The following is a 14653-nucleotide window of genomic DNA, read 5'->3' as shown; positions in this document are numbered from 1 at the left end:
ACAGAAAAAATACGGCCTCTTCATGAAACCCTCTCTAATCCCCACTCATGTGCATGTATCCTTATCCTTAACTCTGATGAGACTACTTGACTCACGCTGAAATTTCAGCATCAGATGATCAACAGCAGTTTTTCAACATTTTTTATTGCTTTTATACTTCTAATTTTACTAACAGGCTTGCATAAGTAATCAAATGTCTTGCTACCAAATTAAAAAATTAAGAGATCAAAGGCCTCTTTATATTGGGGAAACTAAAATTGGTTTGTATCCCGATTATTTGATGATGGTTCACTGAAAACATATAGTTGAATGAAGTAATTCATACAAAATACAACTTTCCTGAGGGATGAAGCCTAGAAGGTTACTGGTAGAGAAAATGAGATTTTAATGGGAGATGAATAAGTTACACAGAAACATTTTGGAACAAGCATGACCCAAAAATGCCCTGACCTTTAAAATCTAAGCAAAAAAACTTTTAAACACAGTCAAAAAATAATCCCTTGTTTCCTTAGTTGATAAGTCAATTTATAGCATATTAATATGCACATTTCTGAAGCTGATCCAAGATAGGAAACTGAAATTTCCTTAGCTACATCTAATCCTTCAGGAAAATGAAAAGACCATTAGATATGTTGCTGGCAAAATATCACTCTTGGAGTTCAGTTTTGTTTCTATATGAAGGAGATTCGATAACAATATGAAACAATTGCTATTCCCTCAGACTGGGTTACTAATAAGTGGATTTTGACAGTTGGAAAGAAAAGCCTATTACTTCCAGCTTTATTTTAAAGAAACATGATTGATGAAAAATTGTATCTAGCAAGACATGAAGAGTGAGGCTCTGCTATAATGCATGAATTGTGAAATTATTTCCACAATCAAGCTAAGTGACATGTCCGTCATCTCATATAGTAAATTCTTCTGAACACATATGTGCTGCAAACACATGAAATTGCCTTTCTTTTTTAAAATATGATTTTAAAGAGAAATGAACAGTGAAACAAAATTTCAAAACAAGTTAATAGGAAAGCAACAATGGTTAATACAATGTGTATTGTTATATTCTAAGTAGTTGCTCAGAATGTAAGAAAAAGGCATGAAAAATTAACCAGACAATATTAGCATAATTTTTTCTTCTCAATGAACTAAGAAAAATCAGTAGTATAACTATCTTAACTTTCTTGTATAGTATATATATATATTTTTTTTCTTTTCCCTCCCTGTTTTTCTTTTCCCCTATTCCTGTTTCTCTTTCCTTTTGAACCATTTCTTCCCATTTCACAATATCTATTGTACATTTTGGATCTTATTTATTCTTTCAGTTTCTTAAGTAGGGAGACAATATCATGTTTACATGTGTAAGTGATTTATTTCACCTATGACTGTGGTCTAAAATTGTATCCATTTACTTATAAAATCCTCAAATTTATCCATCTTTGTGACTGAGTAGTCCTTCACTGGATAAAAAGACAACATTTTTAAATCCATTCTTCAGCTGATTGGCATTTGGACTTTTCCCAAGATTTAGCTATTAAAAATTGTGCTGCTATAAGCGTGGATACACATATATCCTGTGATATGATGCTTTTAATTCTTCTGGGAAGATACTTAAAAAGGGAACAGCGGAGTGGAACAGGATCTCTAATCTAGTTTTTTTTGTTTTTGTTTTTTTTGTTTTTGTTTTTGTTTTTTTTTGAGAAATCTCCATGCTGATTTCCATAGTGGCTGCACCAGTCTGCACTCCCATCAACAGTGGGAAAGGGCTTCTTTTCAGCCACAGCCCCATGAGCATTTGCTATTGGTTGATTTCTTAATGACAGCAATCTTTCCTGGGGCAAAACAGAATCACGATGTTCTTTTAATTTGCATCTCTCAAATTACCAATGATGTAGAGCATATATTTCATATATTTATTTGCTATTTGTACTTTTTGAACTGAGAAGTGCACATTCATTTCAGGTGCCAATTTTTGAATTGGGCCTTTGAATTTGGGGGGTCTGATTTTTTTTCAATTATATTTTCAGTTCAAGTCTTTTGTCTGAAGGACAGCTGGCTATAATTTTCCAACTCTGTGGGCATTTTTACTCTGTTGGTGATTTATTTCACTGTGTAAAACAATTTTAATGAGGTGAGATCTTATTTGTTTATTTTTTGTAGTGTTTCCTCATGTGGTCTGTGTTTTAGTTATTAAGTCTCTGCCCTACACCTATGTCTTCAAGATTTCTATCCACTTTCTTTTCCAGTAGACTTGGTGTTCCTGTTTTAATATTTAGATCTTTGATCCATTTTGACTTTAGTTTATTGCTTGGTGATTGATATGAATCTAGTTTTAGTCTTCAGTATGTGCAGAGCCAGTTTTTCCAGCACAATTTATTAAAAAGATTGTCTTTCTTCCAGTGAACTTAGTTGGTCCTTTTGTCAAAAATTAAATGCTAAGTATATTTGGAGTGTATTTGGAGTTGTATCCGCATCTTCTATTCCATTCCACTGATCCTCAGGTCTGTTTTTTTGTTTTGTTTTGATTTTTGCTAATTCCATGTTGACCTTATCACAGTAGATTTGTATCACACTTTCAACACAGATGCTGTGATGCTCCTGACTTGCCTTTGTTGTGCAGAATTGTCTTTGCTATTTTGAGATCTACTTTATTAACAAAGCATGTTTTATATTATCTACTATAGTTAAAGTGATACAACTCTATTACATTATTAACAATAGATACAGTGAAGATCTCATTCACCTCTCTGGAAATATCGATAGCTCAAAATTCCCTAACATAGAATCTCATAAAAATACAAATGCCGGATGTCTTTTTCCCATAATACTCCAAAAATTCTTTGTTAAAAATATATGTAAAGAGAAGAAGTAAAAGCTGTAAGTATATTTGTATGCATAAGTTAGGATAAACACAGAACATTCAAAAATATATGTGAAAAGAAGAAATATACTTTACTTCCTTTTGAAACTTGCCTCATGTTTTGTAAGAGAAATCAGAAATTACCTAGTAAAATCAAGAAATTTTATAAGATGTCAATAGTGAACTAAAGGTCAAAAGCTACCAGCTAAATATGTCTGAGATTCTTTTATCAAAAAAATATGGTGATGTCAAATTAAATATCAATGTCCTTTTAAAATTCTTATTTTATTTCTTTTTGGCTTTCCTATCCTACCTGCAGGTTCAGCCACAGTGACTTGTGATGAGACGTTGCTGCCAGGAGACAGTGGAAATGTGACTGGTTCCTGAAAGACTAGAGCTGGCTTACTGTTTTTCTATGTCCTCTTCTACTTCATCATCAGCAAAGTTAGCATTTGCTGTACAAATGCACCTGCAACCTGAAAACAAAGAAGTCCAATTTCTCCATTTGTTTTATTCTCACATTTACTGAATATGTAATTTGTTCCAGAGAATATGTTTTCACTGCTGGGAAATTATTATAAATATTAACATTTCAATGAAGAAAAATGGTGAAAATCAAAGATACAGGTTTTTATGGAAAGCATTACATATGTTTTAAATATCCGTTACTATACTTGAGTTGCCAGCATATTAACTGATAGAACGCATTCAGACATTTGAACCAGTTGCATTGAAGTTTTAAAGCTATGAGATTGAAGACAGAAAAGAGTGTAAACAGTAAAATGTATTGTACATACAAGGTGGAAATATATCTGTAAGAGACTCAAATATCTCCTCTCAGTTTCTCAGCTTGCCCTGTTCCATATGTCAACTGCTACGGGATTTCTCCCACAGTACAGCAAATGTGTCCACACAAGATAACATGGTAGCCTTTTGAAAATAACTACTGTACTCTACAGATTCTGGCCTCCTCTGTTTCTTCAAGATTTGAGAAAGTGCTGCCACACATGATGCATCTGGCTCCTCAAGATACTGCCAAGGAAGCTGGATGACCCAAACTGAAATAGTTAATTTCCCCTGGCACCATCTTGACCCAAGACAGGCAGGAGAAAAATGGACAGTTACTCTCCTTTCTGTTACTTGATCCAAAAAGCCTACCCATAGATATCCTGTGTGATCAGAAGTACCACTTTCCAAACAATAGGAAGAATCTCTGTGAAAGAAATTAACTTTCAAATAATGCTTCACTTAACTGGGTTGCCCATTCAGCCCTGTCTCACTTTTTCCCTTTTGCTCTCTTGGTAGAGAGACTTTCCCATGTAAATCACTAATACTGAATCCTTGCAGATCTATCTTTTGGTTTTAAACCATAGTACTGACACATATTAAAAATATGGAAAAGTAGCACAGTAAATAGTGCAGCTTCCTTCTGAGATGAAATCCAATGAGATTAAAGAAATAAATCAAAGTAGCATTATTGTTTTTTACTCACCCAGTGAACGATCTACCTTGGGCAGGAATGAGAAGAATTTTTATTGGATAGTGAGGTTTCCTTTTTAAGATAAGACAGCAGAGTAATTGTTTATAGAAATCGTAATAGGTATTAGTTTATTGTTTGATTAAGTCAGTATTGGTTCATAGAGCTACATGAGTCACTGATGATATGAAATTGACGAAGTTTCAGCTGTAAATTGGAGCTGATTGTGCAGATGCTGACCGTGACTACAGAAAGAATCCACATATTTGCAATGTATGCTTGATGGAAGCAGGCACATAGGTCTTAGAACACTAACACTTGGTAGTGGATAGAAAAGCAGAAAAGCCTTCTTGAAAGAACTGAGATTTTGATATTGAACTTATTAGATAAGGTAGGAAAGGTAAGAATTTTCTAGAAGGAGTAAGCATAAAGGGGTACTAGATTTTGAATATTCCAATTAGAGGGAACAGCGACTAGACTGGGCTAGAACTTTACTAGCTGCTTACCCTTATACTAATCTTCTCACGTATCTGAATTCCATTGCTCCCATTTGTAAAGAAAATTATACTATTGTGCAGAGAAATTGTAAAAATTTAATGGGATAATGTGTTAAAAGTTATGGCATGCAATTTACAGACAGTTGTTTTATTTCTTGAAAATAGCCAAATTATTTTTTTCTTCTACTTAAAAACAGGAATATGGAATAAACAGCAAGGCTGAGAAAATCCAGTCACTTTCCAAATTTGAAAAAAAAGCAAATATTGATAATCAAATCATAGCTCAAAAATAAAGCTCTTAACTGAAAGTAGTTAATATCTATCTTTCAAAATCCTTGTTCATTTTATTTTCAGATAAGTTTTGTTCTCAACTAATTTCCTCTACATTTCACTTATAATGTATATACAAGCTTATTTGAGGCCTGCTAAATCGCAAGTCTCAAACATCCTGTTTATAACCAAAAAGTGCTGTCAAACTGAAACACAGCTTGAACTCAGATGGAGTATCCTTAAATTCTGAGCAATTTTTCAATTTGGCTAAAAAGATTAGCCTCCCTCAAATTTTAATATTTTCCAAATTTTTTTAAAAAATGCAGCAAAGCAAATCTTTTACTTTACACAGAAGGATTAAAAAATGGCTATTTAATAACAAAACCATAATTCATACCAGATTATTCAAAATGTTTTCACATATTTAAACCTTACACAAAATCTAATTCACAAAATATGTGGTTTTTAGCTCTTCACTTACTCATCTTTCCTTTGTAGCTTAATTTTGGATGAACATCACTTTAAACCTTCTAAAAAGTCCTGTAGAATTTGAGAGTCCAGCTCTGCTACACATTTGACTGGTTCCATTTCTCACGCAATAGCACCAGGATGGAGACTGGTCAGCAAGTTCACAGTGGTTTGCTCCCAACACTTCACAGTCTAATAGTTTGCTCCTGGCAAAACTACAAACAACTAATCCCAAAGTTCATGTGAAAGAAAAAATCTATGGAAATAGCAAGTCCTCTTGGCAGTCTGTAGCCACCGAAAATCTTGATTTGATTCTCACAAATTTGTGGAGCATTATGTCTAATGTTATGAATTCCACAAGAGTTTTCAAAAATTACGAATGTGGGGTCAAGTATTTGCTTGGCTTCAGAGAACACAGGGCACCTAATGCCTCTAAAAAGCAATGAAAAATCTCTCTCCTCCCTTGGAGAGACACGGAGAAAATTCCTGATGTGCTTGCTGTTGACTTGAGAGCCCCCAGTGTGTAGCTACTTTTATCTCAGTTCAATTGTATAAGACCTCTCTATTATTCTCCTATCTGGGATATGAACTGAGCATATACCAGCAATTGAAAGCTGTTCCAAGTGACTCATCCAGTGTTTAGTGACTCTAAAATAAAGCATCATCTTTGAGCCACTGAATTTTCCTACAGTTGTAATTGAACAATTGAGTAGTTAGTTCCAAAACATATCTATTAATTGACTATCAGGTACCAAGATCTAGGGAACACATTAGGGAACAATTCCTTCCAGTGGTTAAAGAAATAGATCTTAGAGTGACAGAAATTAACATATCCTTCCTTCCTTCCATCCATAAAAAATAAATGCATCAGTTACTGTAGCAATAATATGGTAATAAGGAGTAATAAGCAATCTAGATTAAATTCAGATCTAGATTTGAAAAGAAGATCAAAGAAGTCTTTCCAAATGAAAAGCTCTTGCAGCTGGTGGAGCAAATAAATAAGAACATATGAAAAACTCAGAAAAGAAATAGAAAATGGAGCATTTAGTACCTTTGTCATTTCAATGTAGGGTAGAGAACAAGCAAAAATATGGCCAAAGATGAAACTCAAGCTTAGATAGAAAGCGAGGAAGGAAGGAAAAAAGAAAAAGGAAGAAAGAAAGAAAGAAAGAAAGAAAGAAAGAAAGAAAGAAAGAAAGAAAGAAAGAAAGAAAGAAAGAAAGAGAAAGAAAGAGGGAAGGAAGGAAGAAAAAGAAATCATTTCAACATAGTTGACAAGAGGGGGTGTCACATCAGAGAAGCTCAGAGAAGATTTACTGGGAAAAAATGTATGTTGCAGTATGGGGAGAGGCTTTCATCCTGAAACAGAAAATTAATAGGAAAAATAATACATACAAATAGAGATAGATGAGATACATATAGAGATGATGGAGATGGCGATGGAGGGAGAGAGAGAAAGAGAAAGCAAGGGATAATAGATATCAAACCAAATAAAGGACAGTGGAGAAGGGGAAGCAGCACTGCTGCTGCTGGCCCACCCTTCCACCTTACCCTGCAACTGTGGGTAGCCTGAGGGACTACCTAGCACTGCTGGGACCAGACGGCCCACTTCCAACACAGGCACCCAAAAAGCTGCATTCTCCAGCACTTACCGTGGGAATCTCTACCCAAACTCTGACCAGAAAAAGGATAAACAGGTGAACATCATCTTAACTGACTCTACTTGGTGCTAACTCAGCTCATGCAGCCAAATGCTGAGTCACCAGCTCACATGCACAGCCATCTAGCAGCCACCCTGCTAAGTCACAGGCACGTTTGTCAAGTCTACCAGCGCAAGCAAGCTTGCTTACCTGCTGAGTAACACGCACATGCACTCACCTATGAGTGGAGTCCACTCTGTCACCAGAGTGAGGGGCAAGTCCCTGGAGTCCATGCATGGCCACCTCCAAGGATACTGCAGCTAAGACAAGAAAAGGATTGTGTGGGCCTCCTGACATAACAGACCTGAGAAACTGCTTGTGGGTTCACTTGGTAGAGTGCTGGAGATGGATCCCTTTGGAGTGATTTTTCTTTTTTTATTGTTGTTGCAGTTTTTATTGTTCATCCTCTGTTTTTTACTTTGACTGAATTTCTATTTTCTTTCTCGTCTTCTTACCTACTCTTTTTCTTTAACTTTTGTGTCTGTAGCAACACTTTTATTGCACACTTGTTTCTCTCACTTTTCAACTTCCTATTTTCAAGGCTTTTTCCCCTACATCTCACTCTCATGGGCTAGTTTCATCTTATCTCACATTCACATTTGTTCTCTCTAGCCTACTCCCCTCCCTACTCCTTATTTGACCAAGCCTCATGTCCTCCCTGCCTCTTCTCCACATTACAGGTGCACAAATAAACGGACAGGTCCTGACACCTTGCAGCATCCTTTAATCCCTAATTACACTCTCTCCTCTAAATCCCCCTGCTGTCCCCACAAATATCTTCTTAACATTCTCCCCATTAGCCTTTCATTTGAATCTTAAAAGACCTCTACCAGAATCTGATCTATTTTTTGTTGTTGTTAGCTATTATTATGTCTCCTGTCTACCACTTGTCTGGTTTGGCTACCACTTTTCTTATCTGTTTTAACCCACTGTCTTGTTTCTTCCCTTCTATACTCCTTCCACACTGTAGACTAACCAACTGTAATAAAATAGTACAATCTAGAAAAGTTATAGATAAAGAACTGTAGTTATGATGTTTGATTTAATCTGTTGACAGCTATTATAACCAATAGTAACTCCCTCCCATGCAGTGGTAGGATCCAAATTATTTTAATCAAAGAACAGAAAGGGTGAATAATATCTCTGGACAAATATAATTGATAACAAACTGCAGAAAAAAGAATCTAAAAGCTCTTCACACTCACTCTGACCTCAACTATCAGTATGCGTGCATATGGGCACACACAAATATGTATGCATATAGAAACATATATACATACTTATAACATATACATGCAAACAGGAAAATAGTAAAACAAAGTCCCCATGTTCTTCTAATGCCCAAGACAGAACTAGGAAGCACCAATAGAGGTGAAAGCAAATCCCAAGCAGCAGAGCTTTATGAATTGATGAAAAAAGAGATAAAGAAACTTGGCAAATTCAAAGAGGCCATGTCCTAAAATTTCATGGAATTCTCATACAAAATGACCCATATAAATGTAAGAGAAACAAATAAAAAATTGGAAGACCTGAACAAAACAATTCAAAACATGAATGTCAAATTCGCCAAAGATACAAAATCCACAAAAGTCTAAAAGACAAAAATATTGGATATAAAAAGTTATATAGAATTTATAAATTACAAAAATGACCAGTGTTAAGACAGGGTTTATGAAATCAAGGATGAAATGGTAAATTACAATAAATTCCTGAGAGAAGTCTCCAGAACAATAAGAGAACAAGAAAAATTTGACATACAACCACTAGCCAACACTAAGAAGACTGACCTAAGACTAGTTTGAGTTAGAAAATAGAAGACAGCACACATGGAATAGGAATATTTATTTACAGAAATTACAATAGAGAACTTCCCAAGAATGAGGAAAGAATTCAACATAAAAGTAAGTGAGACTTAAGAGAACACTAACCATGATGAGAAGCCCTTCACAACACATTATAATTAATATGCCAAATGTCCAACAAAAAAACAGAATTTTAAAACTGTAAGAGAAATGCAAAAGAATCAAACGTAAGGTAAGCCTATTGGGACTACAGCAGACTTATCAACACAAACTTTAAAGGCAAGAAAAACTTGAACTATATTATTATTAGCCATAAAAACAACTTTCAACCCAGATTAACATATCCAGGGAAATTGTCTTTCAAAGTAGATAGAGAAATAAAGACATTCCATGAAAGAAAACAAATCAGAGAATTTATGACTGCCAAACCAAGACTCTAGAAAACATTTTTAAAAATATCCTAGACATTCACAATGAAGTCAACAAAGCCAAAAATCCAGAAGGAATGAATTTACCAAAGAAGATGAATAGATAAACAAAATAATAATAATAATAATAAATAAGTAAAAGAAAAAGAAAGGAGTCATCACAAAACAAAATGATGGAAACTAATCAACATTCCTCAGTAATAATTCTTAATGGCCCAAAAATACCAATTAGGAGAGTAGGCAAAAGCATAATCTGACACTGTTCAATGCAAGAAAACCATTTAGCCAGAGAAAATGTTCATAAATTACAAATGAAAGAACTAGGTCTCTGAAGTCAAACAGATACCAACTTTCTGAAATAAAAAGTAAACTTTAATTTAAAACTGATCAGAAGAGATTTTAAAAGACCACTTCTACCTTATTATAATAGAGTATCATTCTGCTCTGTAGCACACAGAAGTTTCTCCAAAGTGGAGCAAATACTAGTCCACAAAGTCTACTTACACAAATATAAAATAATGAAATCACTCCATGTTTATTTTTAGACCATATTGCAATGAAACTAGAAATCAAGCAGAGAAAAAAGTGACAAAATTTAGAAACACCAGGAAACTTAGTAACACCCTCTTGACCACCCATTGGATCACAGAAGAAATAAAGAAAAGAATTTAAACAATTTTCTGTAGGCAAATAACAGTTCCAATACAATATGCCAAAACCTATAAGGAAAGCAGTCCAGAAAAAGATATTTATTACAATCAATGCTCACATTAGAAAAATAGAGCAAGCTCAAATAAATAACCTCAAGAAATATGAAAGTTGACCAACAATCCATGTGCAAACCAAAATTAAGGAGAGCAACCATAAATATCACAGCAAAAATTAATAAAACTGAGACTAAGAACACAATAAAAAGAATAAACAAATTGAAGTTATTTGCTAAAAAAAAAATTTTAAAGCCAAACTTATCAACAGAGAGAGAGAAAGAGAGAGAGAGAGAGAGAGACTTATCAATGCAATTAGAAATATAAAAGGCAAAATCACAACAGAGGAGAAAAACATATTTGAAAAATTGATAAATTTTAAAGAAATACAACCCTACAGGCATACAAATTACCAAAAATAAAGCAAAAAGATGTAAGACTTCTGACAATCCAATAATAAGCTATGAAATTTAAGCAGTAATTTTAAAAATCTACCAGCTAAAACAATGCCCAGGACTTCCTGTATTCATTCTATAAAACATCTAAGGGTGTTATATCTCCTATACTCCACAAATTCTTCAATGAAATTAAAATGGGAAGAGTGCTTCTAACTTCATTTCAGGAAGCCAGCATCACTCTGATCACAAAACCAAACCAAAGTCCAACTGAAAAAGAAAACTACTGGCCAATATCCTTTCAATCAACATAGATACAAAACTTGTCAATAACACATGGCCAAAGAGAATGCAACACACCATCTAGCGATCGTATATTATGACCAAGTAGGTTTCATCCTAAGGCTGCCAGGATTGTTCAACAGACACAAATCATTAAATGAAATATACCAGATAAGCAGAAGGAAGAACAAAAACCATGTAATCATGTCAATAGATGCAGAAAAGCTCTCAATAAAGCCAAATCCCTTCATGAAAAAAACCCTAAAGGAAGTAGATACACGAAGCACTTTACTTGAGTCTGAAAAGCTGTTTATAAGAAATCAATGGTGTATATCGTATTAAGTGGAGAAAAATTAAAAGGTTTCTCTCTAAAATTAGGAACAAGACAAGGATGCCCACTATAACTATGTCTCTTCAACAAAATCCTTGAAACATTAGCCAGAATAATAAGCAAGAGAAATAAAAAGAAGGGATACACAGAAAGAAAGGAAGAAGTCAAACTGTCATTATCTCAGATGGTATATTTTGTATAGAAGGTCCAAAAAAATCCATCAAAACTTCTTAGAACTAATAACATTTCAGCAATGTGACAGGATACAAGATCAACCAAAAAATAAATGAACATTTGTGCATACTAATAATGAATTCAGTAAGAAATGAATTAGGATAATAGAAGATTAAAGCTGGACCTAATGTCTTTCATCATGTAGTAAAATCAAAATGGATCAAAGATCTAACTGTTAAAACAGAAACAATGAACCTACTGGAAGATAACATAGGTAAAACACTTGATGTCAAGTGTAAGCAAGGGTCTTCTGATCAGAATCCCAACTGCACAGGAAATAATAGCAGAAACCAATAAATGGAATTATACCAAATTAAAGAGCTTCTTCACCACAAAGAATCATCAGACTAAAGAGACAACCTACAGAATGAGAAAAAACTTTTGCTAGATATTCCTTAGACAACTAATATTTAAAATATATAAAGGATTTTTGAAAGATTAAAAAAGACCAAATTAAAAATGGGCAAGTGAAAAGCATAAACACTTCTCAGAAGAAGAAATACAAATAGTCAGTAAACATATGAAACAAATTAAAGTAAAACAATAAATTAAAAAAATACTACAATCTCTTCTTATGTGAGAATAATCAATAAATTAATAATAAATGCTGGTGTGGCTGTGGTGAAAAAGGAACCTTCCTACATTGTTCATGGGAATGTGATCTAGTACACCATTACGGAAAATCACTACGATTTCTCAAAGACCTAAAAATAGAAATTCAATTTGACACAGATATTCCCCATTACATTTTTTTACAAAAAGAGCTATAGACATCAATAAGCAATACACTCAAACCAGTGTTTATAGCTGCACAATTCATAGTACTTAAATCCTGGAAGCAGTCTATGTCCATCAACAGTCAAATAAAGAAAATGTGGTACCTATAGATAATGGAAAAGTACTTGGCCATAAAGCAGGATAAATTTGAGACATTTGTAGGGACATTGATATGACTGTAAAATATTATTTAAAATCAATCAGACACATGAACTTCAATACTTTATGGTATTTCTTATTCAAGTAAAGCAAAGTGTAAATAAAGAGCAAAATGAAGGATTGATAAAACATAAGGAGACAGATCCTTTGCAAATGGGAAAGAATCTACAATGTGGAGGGCTGGGGTAGGGTGAGTGGGAGTAAGCGGATTTATGATGTGTCATGTGTACATGCCAAATATCCACAATGAATATAAGCATTATATGCCACAAACATAAACCAAAATAATGAATAATGGCAATGAAAATGGGGAAAGAGGATATAGAAAAGAAGGAGGGTAGAGAGAGAGAGAGGAATTTAAAAAAAGCAAGATGTGTTGTGTACATGTAGCTAGTCCTTAAAATGAATGTAAACTCCATGTATTGCAAATATGTACAATAACATAAAATTTTAAAAAGACAAAAAGTAAAAAAAATATGAGCATCCAAGGTATGGTATAATGATAGTTTTAGGAGTTTGAATTATACAAAGATGGTGGGAAATGTTTGAAAGTCTTTAATCGGGTATAAGAAATGATCACCTGATAGACTCTGTAATACTTTACACGAAAGGATGTGGAGACAGGCTCTGGGATCTCAGGCAGTCCTCAGCAGACAACTAAAGGTGCTTCATCTGAGACTGTAGAGATGAATAGAGAGAGAGGTAAACACAAGAAGGCATTAGACTGTGAACATAGCATCTTAGAAATTGTTCATTTGTGGGGAATAATGGAAGCAGAGGACTCATGGATGCTACCGAGGTTTTCTAATCAGCCAACTAGATGTTGCTGGTCATTGAAACAGAAACACTGGGAGAAGCATGGCAGAGAATGAGTCCAATGTACATCTATTAAATTTGAAGCACCAGAAAATTATCTGAAAAAAAAAATAAAATGCTGGCAATATGAGCTTCCACTTCCAAAACTAAAGATTTTTTTTTAATTCTTTGGTCTATGTTTAGTAGTTGATGTCATAAATGGATAATGTTGCCAAAAGACTGTGTGTGTAATATTTAATATAAACAGCTCATAACAAAATTAGAGGAAGACTGACTGTTGAGGAATCAGTAAAAACAGAGAAGCTATTCCAAGGCACAGTGGAGAATCTCTCTGACTAATGATCACAGAAGCCAAAAATGTTTCAAAAGAGGAGAGTTCAGGCAACAATGTCAGATGTCACAAGGTAGTCAAGTAAGATAAGTAAGATAAGGTCTAAAACTTGACCATTTGACTCTGTAATTTTGGACAACAAATTATCTTGTGTCAGAATATTATCTCAACAGAGTTTATACTCACTGTGGAATAGAGCTCATCACCTTCTTACAATAGCAACTAATTCTTCATATCAGTTATTATTTACAGCTGAAATATCCTGCTAGGTCACAGAGCTCCAAGTTTCTTTGGATCTAATATTGTAAAGGGCTTGGGGTAATTTTCTTTTTCTATCAGGTAGTGAGCCAATACTTGGATATTCTTTACTCAGGATGTAATAAATTCATCCACTGTTTAGGGTGGGGTATTCCAGACAGCTTTGTGGCTGTGTGTCCTTAAAATGAAGGTCAAATAGAGTTTCCCAAGAAATATAATTTAGGCAAGGACTTCTGTATTAGTATTTATATTGGAAATATTCATTTTTAATAAGGAAAATTTTCTCCAAGTTTGCTTTCAAAGAATATGTGGGTAAGTGTATTCTTAGTTAAAATATGTGATTTTTGTCTAGAGCTATGTGAGACATACTCAATATTATTTGAGGTATCTCAATTAGAAAATAAAATATGATTTTTCCAGATAGTTAAACGTTTTTTGCTATAAATATGTCAACATTCAGCATGTTGAGAGTATACAAAATGTAAGCATATTTCTTAACATTTTTCTGATACAGATGCCATTGAGATAAAATGATTATTCTTTTATATCTCAGTGTTAAATAGCCCTCAAAAACTATGGGAAACACATGAAAATGATACATTCTGCCAATTTTTTAACTTAAATTCCAGTTCCATTGACAATAGATCATCTTTATTTATTTTGAATGGCTAGGGAAATGGCTTATGGTTCCAAGTTGTCACAATGATTTGGAATCACTCAAATCAGCTAAAACTTTTGTGCGGTTACATAAGCTTGAAATTCAACCTTTAAAAAAGATAGTAAGAATGGTGGTTTCATATTTGGGGGAAAAAAGTGATGGAACAATATTGTCACTACAAAATATTCATGTGGTCAACTTTCCAAGAG

The 14653-nt window shown here is 33.9% G+C and overlaps 2 long non-coding RNA genes across 2 annotated transcripts in view; one reads left to right on the top strand and one right to left on the bottom strand.

The window, feature by feature from the left end:
• LOC134472123 (uncharacterized) overlaps positions 1-5151 on the top strand; it is a 53352-nt gene extending 48201 nt beyond the window's left edge. The window contains exon 2 of the long non-coding RNA XR_010041987.1: positions 3177-5151. This is a non-coding gene — a long non-coding RNA (uncharacterized LOC134472123). The remainder of the gene's footprint in view (positions 1-3176) is intronic.
• On the bottom strand, positions 3199-13054 carry LOC134472124 (uncharacterized). Its single transcript, XR_010041988.1, has 3 exons — positions 12962-13054; positions 7448-7529; positions 3199-3333 (listed from the first exon to the last, which is right to left on the bottom strand). It is a non-coding gene; the product is annotated as an uncharacterized LOC134472124 (long non-coding RNA).
• Positions 13055-14653: the final 1599 nt, after the last annotated feature.

This window comes from Cavia porcellus, unplaced genomic scaffold (genome assembly GCF_034190915.1).
Source record: "Cavia porcellus strain 051 isolate PalLab524CR breed Dunkin Hartley unplaced genomic scaffold, mCavPor4.1 scaffold_22, whole genome shotgun sequence".
NCBI classification, from domain to species: Eukaryota; Metazoa; Chordata; class Mammalia; order Rodentia; family Caviidae; genus Cavia; species Cavia porcellus.
The sequence above is the reverse complement of the archived record's forward strand: the minus strand, read 5'-3'. Positions and strand labels throughout refer to the sequence as shown.